Source organism: Salvelinus alpinus, chromosome 12, assembly GCF_045679555.1.
Source record: "Salvelinus alpinus chromosome 12, SLU_Salpinus.1, whole genome shotgun sequence".
Classification (NCBI taxonomy): Eukaryota; Metazoa; Chordata; class Actinopteri; order Salmoniformes; family Salmonidae; genus Salvelinus; species Salvelinus alpinus.
Genome location: NC_092097.1, coordinates 29,063,685 through 29,078,897, shown reverse-complemented (window position 1 = coordinate 29,078,897; position 15,213 = coordinate 29,063,685). Strand labels below are relative to the sequence as shown.

Here is a 15,213-nt window from a genome sequence, read left to right as displayed (position 1 = left end):
GACTGCACTCGCAAGGAGAGAAAGAGAACTGCTCATTTTCTAAGAATCTCAAGGCTCATTTCAGTTTCCTAATGCAGCAGGAAAATTCTTTGTGACAAAATAATCATCAAGTTAAGATCTGACACCTGTAGCAGCATTGTGACATTTTAAACTGCACAGTCTCAGTTTCGTTATTCACTCCAGCTGTCTTCACTCTGCGGCTCTAATAAGGTCAGCCGTGAGGTTCCTGTCACTGCGTCTCGGCCTTCAAAGGCTATGCAAGCTGTGTCTGAATGTAAATCAGCTTAAAGCACATCCTAATTTAATTCTCAATTCCGTTATTGACTAGGTGCCTGGGATTCATCTTTAAGTTCTTTGTGAAAAAGTCAATAAAGTAAAGAAAGATCAGTTATCTTCAAAAACACTACTACTCCTCCTGAATGTAATTTATTTGAGTAGATTGTTTTAAAAGTATCATGACAATAATGATTTGCTATTGGCTTTGTGGGATAACTCTTTTAGCTCCTTTTATTTGTCAAGTCATGTGTGCGTGCATTCTAGCACGTCCCTAACAGATGCTCAGATGCTGAGGTCTTTGGTCACAGCTGTTTCAAAGATCAAGAGCCTGTCTAGAACGTGCATGGGGGGGTTACACAAGTGTGTGCGTGTTTGTGTGTGTGTTTGTGCATGCATGCGTATGTTTGTGTGTTTGAGTAAGTGTTTGCGTGGATATGTACATGCTTGTCTGTACATCCATGTTTATACAGGCCTATGTGTGTGTGTGTGTGTGTGTGTGTGTGTGTGTGTGTGTGTGTGTGTGTGTGTGTGTGTGTGTGTGTGTGTGTGTGTGTGTGTGTGTGTGTGTGTGTGTGTGTGTGTGTGTGTGTGTGTGTGTGTGTGTGCGCCCACTAGTGTGGCTGTGGTGCTGGCTAAGCTTGTCCTCTTGACTGAGGTGTTGCCAGAGCTTGAGCCATGTGAGGGTTCCTGTGTTGATACTGTGCCAGGGTCACAGGTGGGGGTGCTGGGGCTCTTTGATGCTTCGCTGCTTGGGCAGGTGGAGGCCCACATCTCCTGAAGCCTTTTGCATGCTTCCCAGTTGAAAAGGTTGCCACACATATTATGACATTTGTTTACGCTTTCGTTCGTCTTGGTGTTCGGCAGGTTTTTTTCTGGCTGTTCGTGCATACATTTTTTTTTCTTGAGGCAAGTCGAAGTTCGGTAGCCAAAGTCTACGCCCCTTCATCTGTGATTGGTCAACAGTACTACTCCTAGTAGAACTGGGAACTATGGACGGGATTCTTCAATGAAGTGTTTGTTGTCATTCAATTAGAGAACCTCACTACTATATATTGGCTGTCTTTTTACTGTTGTTTTATTTCTTTACCTACCTATTGTTCACCTAATACCTTTTTTTGCACTATTGGTTAGAGCCTGTAAGTAAGCATTTCACTGTAAAGTCTACACCTGTTGTATTCAGCGCACGTGACAAATAAACTTTGATTTGAGAAGGTTGTGTTCCAAAATGCACACTTGCGTTCTCCCGTTCTTTTAAGGGTGATATTCCAAGAACTCCTGAGAAAGCATACCGTCTAGTATGGGAGAACACAGAGCACCTAAATACTTTGACATGACCTCTAACATAAACAGGAAACTGCATCATCACGTAGCCAGCATCAAAAAAGCTATGTGCTTCAGCACTCGGCAGTCCCATTCTGTGAGCTTGTGTGAGCTCTTCAGTGGAGATTGCTGTGTGCTCGATTTTACACACCAGTCAGCAACGGGTGTGGCTGAAATAGCCGAATCCACTAATTTGAAGGGGTGTCCACATACTTTTGTATATATAGTATATAACACCCATGCATATTATTAAATGGCACTGATGTTCAAGATAGTTTGGTTTTATATTCATGTTATGCATTGATAACTAATTGATAGGTGATACGATGCAATACAATTAGATTAGAAGGCCTAGACTACTTCATCCTAACATAAGCTAAATGCACTGGATACAAAACAAACTCTGGCATATTATAGGAGAACATGGAGGAGAACATGTCCAATTTAATGATATGCATGCATTTCAAACAGGAATATATATTACATTAAATGAATACACCATTGTAATATTATGAATGCCTTTCTCTCCTTACAGGGGATTAGACAGATGAACTGCAGCCCCCAGATGCCCAAGCCTCAAAACCAGAACCGTGCCGATACATCAACACTTGTCATTTTTTATAAATATTAACCCTTTTATTTGCTTTCCTGTATCTATGGATGAATCCTTAGAACACAGCCCCTTGTACAAAATAAGTCAAGTTTCAAGTTTTATTAGTTGTATGTACTGGATACACATGGTCCAACGAAATGCTTACTTGCAGGTTCCTTCTCGACAATGCAACAAAAATAAGAAATAATAAAAGATAAGAATACGAACATAAAGTAAATGGCTCTGTAGAATAAACCTTTTAGCATCCCCAAGTGAGCAACATCGAGGAGATTAACATTCAATATCTTGTTCAGTACATGAGGGCAAATTTTGTCACGACAGCCATTGTTTATACACAGGAGTTTGCAGGTTTTTGTTCCAGTCTTTCACTAACGCCTCATTCAACTAATTGTGGTCTTTGCTGAGCAGGAATAAAAACATGCACAGTGCAGTTCCCTGGGGCAGAAAACGCCCACGTCTGTATTTTAGAATGAGCTTCATATGTTACAATGAGCTGACAATTCTGCATGATAGAGAATAATGTGTGGATCTACTTCTAACATAGTGATGTTGCACACTGCTGAATAAACTCCTGGGATAAGGTGATTTTCCTTGTGGGCGGGAGGTTCCAAAATTCTGTCTGGGTGATGGGGTAGGATGTGCTTAAACTTGAGGAGAACAGAGAAGAAACCTAATGCCAAGGGAGGAGAAATTTACCTCACTGCAAAAAAATTATGTTTTTGTTAATGTGCGATGGTTTTGTAAACAGTTTTGCATATTCATAGGTTTGATCAAGTTGTCACCGATTTACATTTAATTGATAATTTCATTATTCAACATGTTTTCTTTATATGTAATGGTGAAACACGAGGGGAGGGGAAGTGACAAGAAAATAATTAGCTAACATTAGGTAAATAGACAATGCATGCATTTATTGACTGATCAGGTAAGAATACACAAGTAACTTGGCTTGCTAGCACACCTAGATTAAACAGAACACAGCTAGCTGCCTTTTCTAACATTTTTATCAGATGTTGTTAAAATGTCTTACCTCCAAACCAGTCAGGAACGACTATTTTGTCCTGCCAAGCCAATGCCATGGAGTGAAATGAAGGCATCAGTTGCCATCTGTCCCTGAAAACAAATAGAAAACAAATATTTGCTACATTTATCATTAGCTGGCGAGCACATTTTCTCTGAAGTGGGAATTTTCTCTGTGTCGCAATTTGTTATGAGATAGCCTCCCCGGTGAAGAGAATGAAAAAGTATGCTCCCATGCGTGCTTTGTTTTCCAGACCTCCCAAGTATGCTTATAGAACTTCTGGTACATACTCACTATAATATGCTCTAGATAGAACACAAGTAAGCATTTAGGAACATTACCTAGTTTTCATGCAAATTTTTGTTAGATGTCAAATATTTGCAAACATCTAAGTTAGATTTTTGCAACTTTTGCAACTAAGACCTCATCTGCAAAAACGTCAAAATGTATTACAGATATCTTGATTTATCTTCGATTAATTGCAACTATTTTGAGGAAGTGTATATCATGTCTATGTTGTTGCTATGGTGTCTCAAGAGGGACAAACAGTAATATTGACGCTTTTTTCTCATTTTTCAACTAAATATATTTTAAGGGAGTATGCAAGGCACAGATGTCTGCTTCGCTTAGCCGAGTTCTGCTACAAGCAAACTGAACCTAGTATGTGGGCGCAGTCAGGCCTGCTGTCAGACAGGACACTAGTAGGACTTAATGATGTGACACTATATACAGGAGCAAGAGTTTTCCTGACAGTGTAATCTGACCAGGAAAAACTCTGTGCTCTAAAAGATGCCCCTAGCCCAGAGCAAGGGTTCAGAGTTTTACCTGGTCAGGTACGTGGTTGATACAATTATACAAGTGTGTGTGTGTGTGTGTGTTATTTGTGTGTGTGTGTGCACCTGTGTGTATATGTGTGTCTTTGCACCCTGGCTCAAGGACACAAGTGTAGCATCTGGTATATGGGCGTTTGGCTGGCCCTCATGATCGCTGGCTCATTTTGTATTTTAATACAACCGAGTTCATCAGCAATACTGATGGGTAACAAGGCCAGATTGTAGGTTTTAGAGAGAGGCAGAAAGAGACAGAGAGAAAGAGAGAAATGTCAGTCAAATCACTGTGTTCTAATCTAACATGAGTCTCCGAACTCACTCCATAATTTTCCCCAGCAGCACCCTCCGGCCTCTGTTTATCTGCCCTCATTTTCCTTGGTCTGTATTTCCCGCTGTTCCCTGAATACACTGCTGTGTTTTCCCTTGCTGTGTGAAGTTTAGTGCACGTTTGGCGATGGTGAGGGTTTGATCGTCAGACAGGTAGAGAACGTCTTTGAATACTAAAACGTAAACACGTGTGTGTGTGTGTGTGCGGGTGTGTGTGCATGAGAGAGAGAGAGAGAGAGAGAGAGTGAAAGTACACCATAGGACACACTACTGACTCTGGTAGACATGGCCCCCTATCCTCATAGATATTTAATTTCTCGCTGTGATATTATCAGTTTTAGCATGTAAATCTTGGTGGGGCAAAAAATCTAAATGTGGGATGCATGCCAGCAAAGACACTAAACAACACAACACTAAACAATACATTATTTGCACTATACTACAAATGCCTTGTCTGGCAGCGAAACAGATAATTCAGCCTCATTTACTGCCTTTTAAAAAACATAGCTGATATGGCTGACTTGCTTAAACAAATGTGGTTTCTACTGACAATTGAGATGTACAAACTATGGCATAAGGGGTCGACAAGCGGATAAGAGGCAATCCGTAATTTCGATTAAGACATTAATGAGCGAGCTAGGACAGACGTAGTCAAAATAACTATTTGATCAGTTCTTTTGAAATGTACAGCAACAGAATTCAGAACATGGGCCATTTTTACAGTGTTCTCCCTGTACACCAGGTCAGAACCGTAGGATAAATAAAGGGGGAATTTTGTGAGGATTGACGCTGGAGATGAGAAGCAAGGGAAAACATGAAACAGAACAGGAACAGTGTCTGGACAGAGGAAAAATAACAACATCAATGCTGACACAGGGAACAAACTGAGGAGCAGACAGGTATAGAGGGGGTAATCAACAAATTAATGGAGTCCAGGTGAATCCAATATTGCGCAGCTGCACGTAATGATGGTGACAGGTGTGCGTAATGAAGGGCAGCCTGGCACCTTCGAGTGCCAGAGAGGGGGAGCGGGACTGTCGAGGCATGGGCACTGGACAAGCTGGCTGAGGCGTAGAAGCCTGACGAGCCGGCTGAGGCGTGGGAGCCTGACGGGGGTCGGCGCCTGCCGAGCCAACCGAGGAAAGAAGACCTCTTGAGCCAGCTACGGCGTGGAAGCCCGATGAGCTAGCTGAGGCACCCCCGGTTCCATCGGTGACGGCACCCGGACCCAACGTCACCAACCAAAACAAAAAACAAAAACTCTCTGATGCTTCCTTTCATGGTGTCAGCATTCTGTGAGGATCGACGCTGGAGACGAGAAGCAAGTACAGGGAGTGAACATTTAATAAACAACGGACATGAAATAGAACAGGAACAGCGTCGGGACAGGGGAAAAATAACGACATCAATGCTGACACAGGGAACAAACTGAGGAGCAGACAGATATAGAGGGGTAATCAACAAAAACAATGGAGTCCAGGTGAGTCCAAAATTGCGCAGCTGTGCGTAATGATGGTGACAGGTGTGCGTAATGATGGGCAGCCTGGCGCCCGAGAGAGAGAGCAGGAGGAGACATGACACATTTAACTTCTTGTGAATAGGGGGCGCTGTTTTCACTTTGGGGAAAAATCGTGCCCAATTTAAACGGCCTCGTACTCTATTCTAGATCGTACAATATGCATATTATTATTACTATTGGATAGAAAACACTCTCAAGTTTCTAAAACTGTTTGAATTATATCTGTGAGTAAAACAGAACTCATTTGGCAGCAAACTTCCAGACAGGAAGTGAAAAATCTGAAAACGATGCTCTGTTCCAGGGCCTGCCTATTCAATTGCCTAATATTTATGGATTTGCATGCACTGCATACGCCTTCCACTAGATGTCAACAAGCAGTGGAAGGTGGAATGGGGTGTCTAGCTTGATCTGAGGTTGAACAAGAGCTCTTGGAATGACGTGACCAGAATTTCCTTTCTCTACCTAGGCGCGGGAAGGACATCAATATTGGCTTCTGAAAAGCGTTCGGTATACACGGTTCTGATTTTATTTGATAGATGTGATAAAAACATCATATAGTAGTTTTTTTCAACCGAGTTGTATCAGTTTATTCAACGTTTATTGCGACTTTTGGAATTTTCCTTTCTTTGCGTCAGGAGAAGATGGGCATGTTCGCGCCACATGGCTAGCTAAGGTTGCTAATTCGACAGGAGAAAAGGACATTCTAAAACCAAACAACGATTTATTCTGGACCTAGGACTCCTTGTACAAGATTCTGATGGAAGCTCAGCAAAAGTAAGAACAATTTATGATGTTATTTCGTATTTCTGTGGAAAATGTTGAGTCCTAATTTCCGCCCTTTTTGCGGGCGCTGTCTCGCTATAACGTAAGCTGTTTGTTATGGTAAAGTTATTTTTTTTAAATCTAACACGGCGGTTGCATTAAGAACTAGTGTATCTTTCATTTGCTGTCCAACATGTATTTTTTAGTAAAGTTTATGATGAGTTCTTTGGTCAGATTAGGTGAGTGTCCAAACTAGCTCCGGACAATTCGGTGCTACATATTCACAATGTATAACCACGGTTTGCAGCTCAAAATATGCACATTTTCGAACAAAACATAAGTGTATTGTATAACCTGATGTTATAAGACTGTCATCTGATGAAGTTGGTCAAGGTTAGTGATTAATTTTATATATTTTGCTGGTTTTTGCCATCGCTACCTTTTGCTGCTGATAAATGCATTTGTGTGTTTGGCTATTGTGGTAAGCTAATATAATGCTATATTGTGTTTTCGCTGTAAAACACTTAAAAAGTCTGAAATATTGGCTGGATTCACAAGATGTTTATCTTTCATTTGCTGTACACCATGTATTTTTCATAAATGTTTTATGATGAGTATTTAGGTATTTCACGTTGCTCTCTGTAATTATTCTGGCTGCTTTGATTATATTTTTGATGGTAGCTGCAATGTAAAACTATGATTTATACCTCAAATATGCACATTTTCGAACAAAACATAAATGTATTGTATAACATGTTATAAGACTGTCATCTGATGAAGTTGTTTCTTGGTTAGTGACTAATTATATCTCTATTTGGTCGGTTTTGTGATAGCTACCTATGCGGTAGAAAAATTGTGAAAATATGTGGTTGAGTCTTTTGCTATTGTGGTTAGCTAATAGAAATACATATTGTGTTTTCGCTGTAAAACATTTTAAAAATCGGAAATGATGGCTGGATTCACAAGATGTTTATCTTTCATTTGCTGTATTGGACTTGTGATTTCATGAAAATTATATTATATGATATCCCTGTCGCGTTAGGCTAGGCTATGCTAGTCAGCTTTTTTGATGAGGAGGATCCCGGATCCGGGAGAGAGAAGTGGTAGAGGTATAAGCAGACAATGAAATCTCTTACAATATTCAATGATTACATTTCTCAAAAACAGGTTATAGGCTACATGTGCACCACCAAGTCAGAACAGTAGGCAAAATTAAGAGGTGAAAATAGACCAAATTATTAGGGTGAGGCACATGGGCTACTAACAGCTTACTTCACAACATACACTTACTATTACTTTCTTAACTACAGTATACATATCTCCCTGGCATATTACATCATTTATGCAGCAGCATACAATACATTTTTAGTCTCCAAAAAGAAAGGAGGACCAAGGCACTCTTCATATAATTAATTAAAATGCCTTTATTAGTATGGCATGTTCAATAGAAACAAAGTTGTTTAAAAACCGACGCGTTTCGGCTGCATGGCCTTCGTCAGGGAGTACAGAAAAAAGAGAATACAATGTCCTCTTTTGAAAGGCTTTTCCAATTAGCCCTAATTAGAAGAGGGAGTGGTTACCAAATTGGACACACCTAGTAAGCAATAATATACACATGAAAAGGTGAAATACTGTAGCTATGTTATCATGAGCATACAACTCCAAGCTAGAAGCATCAGAACACCCAGAGAGGCAGTTCCAACCCTAACCATGACTGGGAGAAGTGTCCAGAACAAGAAAGCAATATATTCCACAGTACTCCAGACCACAGCAAAACATGAACAACAGTCCAAACATAGCTAGAGGGCAATTGAGCAAAATGTCCACTAGATGACAGCAAATGGACCCATCACGACCCTACAGGAAGGGTGAGAAATCCATATCTTCATTTAAACCAGGGTACTTAGTGGCCTGTAGTTTGTAAATCCAAAAACTTTCCCTTTGGTTTAACTGTTTAAGACGGTCCCCTTTTCTAATAGAGGCCGGAACATGATCAATACCCATAGCTTGTAGGGAGGCAGGGTTACCATGGTGTAAGGACTTGTAGTGCCTTGCCATGGGGTAGTCTTCATTGCCTACCCGTATGGCGTACTTGTGTTCCGCCAAGCGATCTTGAAGGCGTCTCTTTGTCCGTCCAATGTAGAACACATTGCACTGTGGACATTCCAGTCTATAGATGACATGAGTGGTTTTGCAGTTAATAAAATGCTTGAGGTAATACTCCATTTTAGAAGCTGTGTCAACAAAATACTTTTTCTGTGCAATATTACTGCAATGGTTGCACTGGTAACATTTAAAAGAGCCCTTGGGTTTGTGGTCAAGCCAAGTTTTTTGAGAGTCACCCGGAAGATAACTGTGGACTAATTTGTCATTTAGGGTAGGACATCTCTTAAAGCTTATGACTGGTGGTTCAGGAAAGACTTGGCGTAGTAGCGTATCACTTTGGATGATTCCCCAATTATTTTTAATGATTCTTTTAATGTTCTCTGCTTCAGTGCTGTATTTTGTAACAAAATACACTCTCTCTGATGTATCACGAGGCACTCCTCTTCGTAACAAGTTCTCTCTGTCAAGTAATCCAGCCCTTATACCTGCATCTTTCAGGACCTGAACGCTGTAGCCCCGATCCAAAAAGCGATTCTCCAATTCTGCAGATTTGACACTGTAGTCTGTTTCCTGATCGCAAATTCTACGGACTCTTTGGAATTGGCCATATGGAATATTCTCTTTTAGCCTTTTGGGGTGAAAGCTGTCTGCCCTCAGAATGGTATTCCCATCTGTAGGCTTCCTAAAGATTGATGTGTGCAAACAACCTTTGTCATTTTTACTAATATCGAGGTCCAAAAAATGAATGTTATCCTTGCTGTATTCCATAGTTAGTTTGATGTTAGGGTTAATGCTGTTAAGGTATTGGTGGAAGGAAATAAGTTCATCTTCTGAGCCGGACCAAAACAGGCAAACATCATCAATATAGCGTCCCCACCATATAATCCGGTCAAAGAAATGGTTATTAGAAGGATCCAAAATGAAGTCATTTTCCCATTTACCCAAGTACAAACCAGCGTAGGAAGGGCTGTAGCAAGCTCCCATGGCACATCCTTTGACCTGTTTGAAAATACGGTCCTGGAAGATAAAGATGTTATGGTTAAGAGTCCATTCAGTCAGTGATACAATGAATTCTGTAGGAGGCATCTCAGTTTCAGGCCGGGTACTCAAGAAATGGTTTTCGAACAAAACATAAATGTATTGTATAACATGTTATAAGACTGTCATCTGATGAAGTTGTTTCTTGGTTAGTGACTAATTATATCTCTATTTGGTCGGTTTTGTGATAGCTACCTATGCGGTAGAAAAATTGTGAAAATATGTGGTTGAGTCTTTTGCTATTGTGGTTAGCTAATAGAAATACATATTGTGTTTTCGCTGTAAAACATTTTAAAAATCGGAAATGATGGCTGGATTCACAAGATGTTTATCTTTCATTTGCTGTATTGGACTTGTGATTTCATGAAAATTATATTATATGATATCCCTGTCGCGTTAGGCTAGGCTATGCTAGTCAGCTTTTTTGATGAGGAGGATCCCGGATCCGGGAGAGAGAAGTGGTAGAGGTATAAGCAGACAATGAAATCTCTTACAATATTCAATGATTACATTTCTCAAAAACAGGTTATAGGCTACATGTGCACCACCAAGTCAGAACAGTAGGCAAAATTAAGAGGTGAAAATAGACCAAATTATTAGGGTGAGGCACATGGGCTACTAACAGCTTACTTCACAACATACACTTACTATTACTTTCTTAACTACAGTATACATATCTCCCTGGCATATTACATCATTTATGCAGCAGCATACAATACATTTTTAGTCTCACCTTGTTGTGCTGTGCTGACTTGAACAGGATGGTGGCGCGGAGGTCCTTTCATGGGCAAATTTTGTCATCAGACTTTGTCATCAAAGTCTGGCATTCTCTGGATTTATGGTGCTTTCAAGACAACTGGGAACTCTGGAAAAAAAGGGTTGAATCATGATAACGTCAGTGATCTTCAGGTCGTAGCTCTAGAAAGAGGCCCGAGTTCCCGATTTACAATTACGAGTTGGATGAAAGTTTAAAACGTATTTTCTCAGTCGTAGCTCGTTTTTCCAGAGTTCCCAGTTGTCTTGAACTCACTAAAGTCAGATTTTGCAGTTCCGAATTAACAGTTGTTTTGAGCGCGGCACAAATCATGCTTCATTGACAACATGGACAAAGTTGAATGTTTATAATTTTAAACTAGGAAAAGAGACCCTTAATCTTAGACTTGGGACCACACAGCCACTCCACTGAATAGCAGGCTAATGATTACTTTGCAATGTTTGCAGTTAGCCACTGATTCCTTCCAAACCACTCATTGTTGAATTTGCGATTTCCAACTTGCTGTGTAATGTTTATGTCCAATGGCCGATGAGCACCGATACGTTTTATCTATAATTTCTCTTCATTATTTCTCTTCATATGACAAGGATTAAAAAGGATTTGCCAGTAGATTGTCGACTTGATTCATGATGATGACTGCTAGCTAAGAAAGTATGAAAGTATGATGTTGACAAGTCCAATCAAAGCTACTGTAGATATAACGTAATTTGACGTCATTTTATCTGTGGACCTTGAGCCTTCTTGGATGGGCACTACTAATGTAAATCTGTGGCAGCACACAAGGGGCAGGATTTTTTTTTTTTTTTTTTTTTTTTTTTTTTTAATTTTATCCCCTTTTCTCCCCAATTTTCGTGGTATCCAATCGCTAGTAATTACTATCTTGTCTCATCGCTACAACTCCCGTACGGGCTCGGGAGAGACGAAGGTCGAAAGTCATGCGTCCTCCGAAGCACAACCCAACCAAGCCGCACTGCTTCTTAACACAGCGCGCCTCCAACCCGGAAGCCAGCCGCACCAATGTGTCGGAGGAAACACCGTGCATCCGCCCCCCTCAGTTAGCGCGCACTGCGCCCGGCCCGCCACAGGAGTCGCTGGAGCGCGATGAGACAAGGATATCCCTACCGGCCAAACCCTCCCTAACCCGGACGACGCTAAGCCAATTGTGCGTCGCCCCACGGACCTCCCGGTCGCGGCCGGCTGCGACAGAGCCTGGGCGCGAACCCAGACTCTGGTGGCGCAGCATAGCACTGCGATGCAGTGCTCTAGACCACTGCGCCACCCGGGAGGCCGGGGCAGGAATTTTAGAGCTCTATCCTTAGACTTGGTGGTGAAGTAGTGTCCCCATGAATGACAGAACACCGCTCAATGCTCCGTATTTTCTACTGGCTTGCCCCACCACCACAGAAAGCACTGAGCTAGGCTGAAACACCTGCATTTTGGAGCTGCCTTACTCAAGAAAACAAAAACGAGACCATGTTTGTATGCAACTTTTTTAACTCAATGATATATCTATATTTTTTACATTGTTTGCTAAACTGATATGTGACACGTATTAATGCCAAAATAACATGCAAAACAGGCAAGCCACCCCAAAAAAAATCAAAAAATGTGGGCTCTGCCCCATCTGCCCTGAATGACGGGTCGCCACTGGATATTATCCACTAAATACTACCTTGTTTAACAGGGAGGAAGTGCTTGAATTATAAACATTGAGCTTCACTCATATGGCATCTCATCATGGAGTCAGTGTGACAATTTACTGGACATAAATTTATATTTTTGACAGGTTCACATAAAAACCTAACCCCCAGCTTTCTCCCTTTTATATGCCACCTATTTTATTCTTCATCCTATTCATCCCTCTGACATGTTGACAGAGTCATTTTATCATTTATTTGGTTTAACTTCTCACCCTCTCACAGATTGAGATTGAAACGTCTGATATGGATGGACAATGACGGACATTTTTGTGCCAGGGTCTGACATCAGACAATGTGTAAAGTAATTCAGTGTTGCACTCGTCACTGACACCCGTTCATATTCAAGGCAGTGTGATTGCTTGTGGGGAGCTCTCACCTCTAGAAAATACAGGGGGAAATAGAGGAAAATAACCAAATGAAACGGAACATTGTCTGAATACAATATCTGTTGAATAGAGAGGAAAACAGTGGCCATTTTTTCTCAAGCGGACCTGCCATTCTTTCATCTTGTCCTCACATACCCACCCTGAGAGAGATAGAGAAGGCGGAGGTGGTGTAATATAGTGTTGTACTGTGTGTGAGAGGGAGCAGAAATGTTTCAGGGATCACTATTAGGGAGCATTCACCCTTGAGGAATCTCAGGTCGTCCTTGTAACAATACCCATCACACCCCCTCCCTCATATTCCATTCCCTCTCCAACTACAGCGCTCAATCCCCCCCTCTCCACCCGCCTCCCCTTCCTACATCCCTTCCCTTATGCCTGCAGATAGTGACCATATTGGAGAAGGGTTGGATTGGCTGTGCTCCTATGAGCGGCTACCAGCTGCAGTGCATGTGTAATCTATGCGTTGCGTTTTGATTGATCCATGTGTGGGATGCTTCACTCTGTATAGAGACATTGAGCTGACTTCGTGCAGAGAGGGAAAACGCTAAAAGGTTGAGGAATTAATTGATTTATGAACAGAAAAGGGTCCGTACTAACCTCTCTTTCTTGTCCCGTGGAGGATTTCGTACCAATCCCGCGCTAAAGGCGCGAAATTATTCCGGTCACGTCGCGCGCTGAAAGCCGGCTGTCCTGGAGCTTTGGTGCTCTGTGCACGCGAGATAGCGCAGCGCGCGGACACCTGCAGTAGAATGTAGCGGGAATTCCCCTCCTAAACCCGCGCAAGGAGGTAAGTAAAAAAAGAGATAAACCATTGACATTATGTTTATGATTCTATATAGGTTATAGGCTGCCGTTAGCCTTCCGCCATGTCAACCTCGACACATATATATATTGCATCTTGAGAGTTAATTTATCTATTGAAGGATCATTTGTTTGTTTTAGACATTGATATAAGAGAAGTTGGAAGACATTGTTGAATTGAAAAATTTTGAATTATGCAACATTAACACACATGTTGCAGTTGCGGCCACATGGCAAGGATGCAGAGTCGGTAGAAGTGTGCGATCAGCCCAGAGGGTCGGGAAGAGACGTCCATAGAGCGTCAATACCAGCTCAGTAACCTAACGTAGCCATGGCAGTAATGGGATGCTTACCAAAGCCTGTCCTGCCGAGGAGTGTCTCTGTCGAATGGTTGTTTTTAAGGATGCTTTGGAATGACAAATAAACATAAATCGGCCATGTGCATAGTTGTTACTGTGTATGCTGTAATAGTACATGGTCTAGTTTTTTTTGTATGCTTCATTGTGACAAGTAGGCTAAATGTTAGACTACTATAGAGGCATATTGTCATTGCAAACACCACTGACTGTCACATAGCAGGGGTATTTAAAAACAAATGCATTTTGTTTAAGTTTGTCCCAGATAGGCAAAATTAAGGAAGATGAGAGAAGAGCCATGTTACAGCATAGACAAGATGGACTAGTAGCGGGCAGTCCTTTAGGTAGTCAGTTGCACTACTGTAGTAAAACAGCTTTGTTTTCATGCAGTCGACATCCATTTATGACCTAAATGTATAGAGTACTATCAGACAATCACACTTCCATATTATATCCCTTCCCTATAGGCTGCCTGCTATACAGCCCTAGTCAAAAGTTTAGACACACCTACTCATAATTTTTTTTTAGGGGGGGGTTCTTTATTTTTCCTTTTTTTCTACATTCTTGAATAATAGTGAATACATAACACATAACACATGGAATCATGTGGAAAACAAAAAGTGTTAAACAAATCAAAATATATTTTATATTTGAAATTCTTCAAAGTAGCCACCCTTTGCATGATGACAGCTTTGCACACTCTTGGCATTCTCTCAACCAGCTTCATGAGGTAGTCACCTGTAATGCATTTCAATTAACAGGTGTGCCTTGTTCAAAGTTAATTTGTGGAATTTCTTTCCTTAATGCGTTTGAGCCAATCAGTTGTGTTGTGACAAGTTAAGGGTGTTATACAGAAGATAGCCCTATTTGGTAAAAGACAAAGTTCATATTATGGCAAGAACAGCTCAAATAAGCAAAGAGAAATGACAGTCCATCATTACTTTAACCTCTCTAGGGTACGTGAGACGGTAGCGTCCCACCTCTTCAACAGCCAGTGAAACTGCAGGGTGCCAAATTCAAAACAACAGAAATCCCATAATTAAAATTCCTCAAACATACATGTATTTTACACCATTTTAAAGATACACTTGTTGTAAATCCAGCCTCAGTGTCCGATTTCAAAAAGGCTTTACGACGAAAGCAAACCAAACGATTATGTTAGGTGAGTGCCTATTCACAGAATAACACAGCCATTTTTCCAGCCAAAGAGAGCAGTCACAAAAAGCAGAAATAGAGAGAAAATTAATCACTAACCTTTGATGATCTTCATCAGATGACACTCATAGGACTTCATGTTACACAATACATGTATGTTTTGTTCGGTAAAGTTCATATTTATATCCAAAAATCTGAGTTTACATTGGCGTGTTACGTTCAGAAGTT

General features: G+C 41.1%; 1 protein-coding gene and 1 long non-coding RNA gene across 2 annotated transcripts in view; one reads left to right on the top strand and one right to left on the bottom strand.

Annotated features, from left to right (window-relative positions):
- Positions 1-2,031: 2,031 nt before the first annotated feature.
- LOC139535843 (uncharacterized) lies at positions 2,032-13,382 on the bottom strand. Its single transcript, XR_011667204.1, has 4 exons — positions 13,271-13,382; positions 10,546-10,677; positions 3,240-3,322; positions 2,032-2,909 (listed from the first exon to the last, which is right to left on the bottom strand). It is a non-coding gene; the product is annotated as an uncharacterized lncRNA (long non-coding RNA).
- Positions 13,320-15,213, top strand: part of LOC139535842 (G-protein coupled receptor 22-like) — a 31,283-nt gene continuing 29,389 nt past the window's right edge. The window contains exon 1 of the mRNA XM_071335678.1: positions 13,320-13,460. The gene's annotated coding sequence lies outside the window, so the exon portion shown is untranslated. The remainder of the gene's footprint in view (positions 13,461-15,213) is intronic.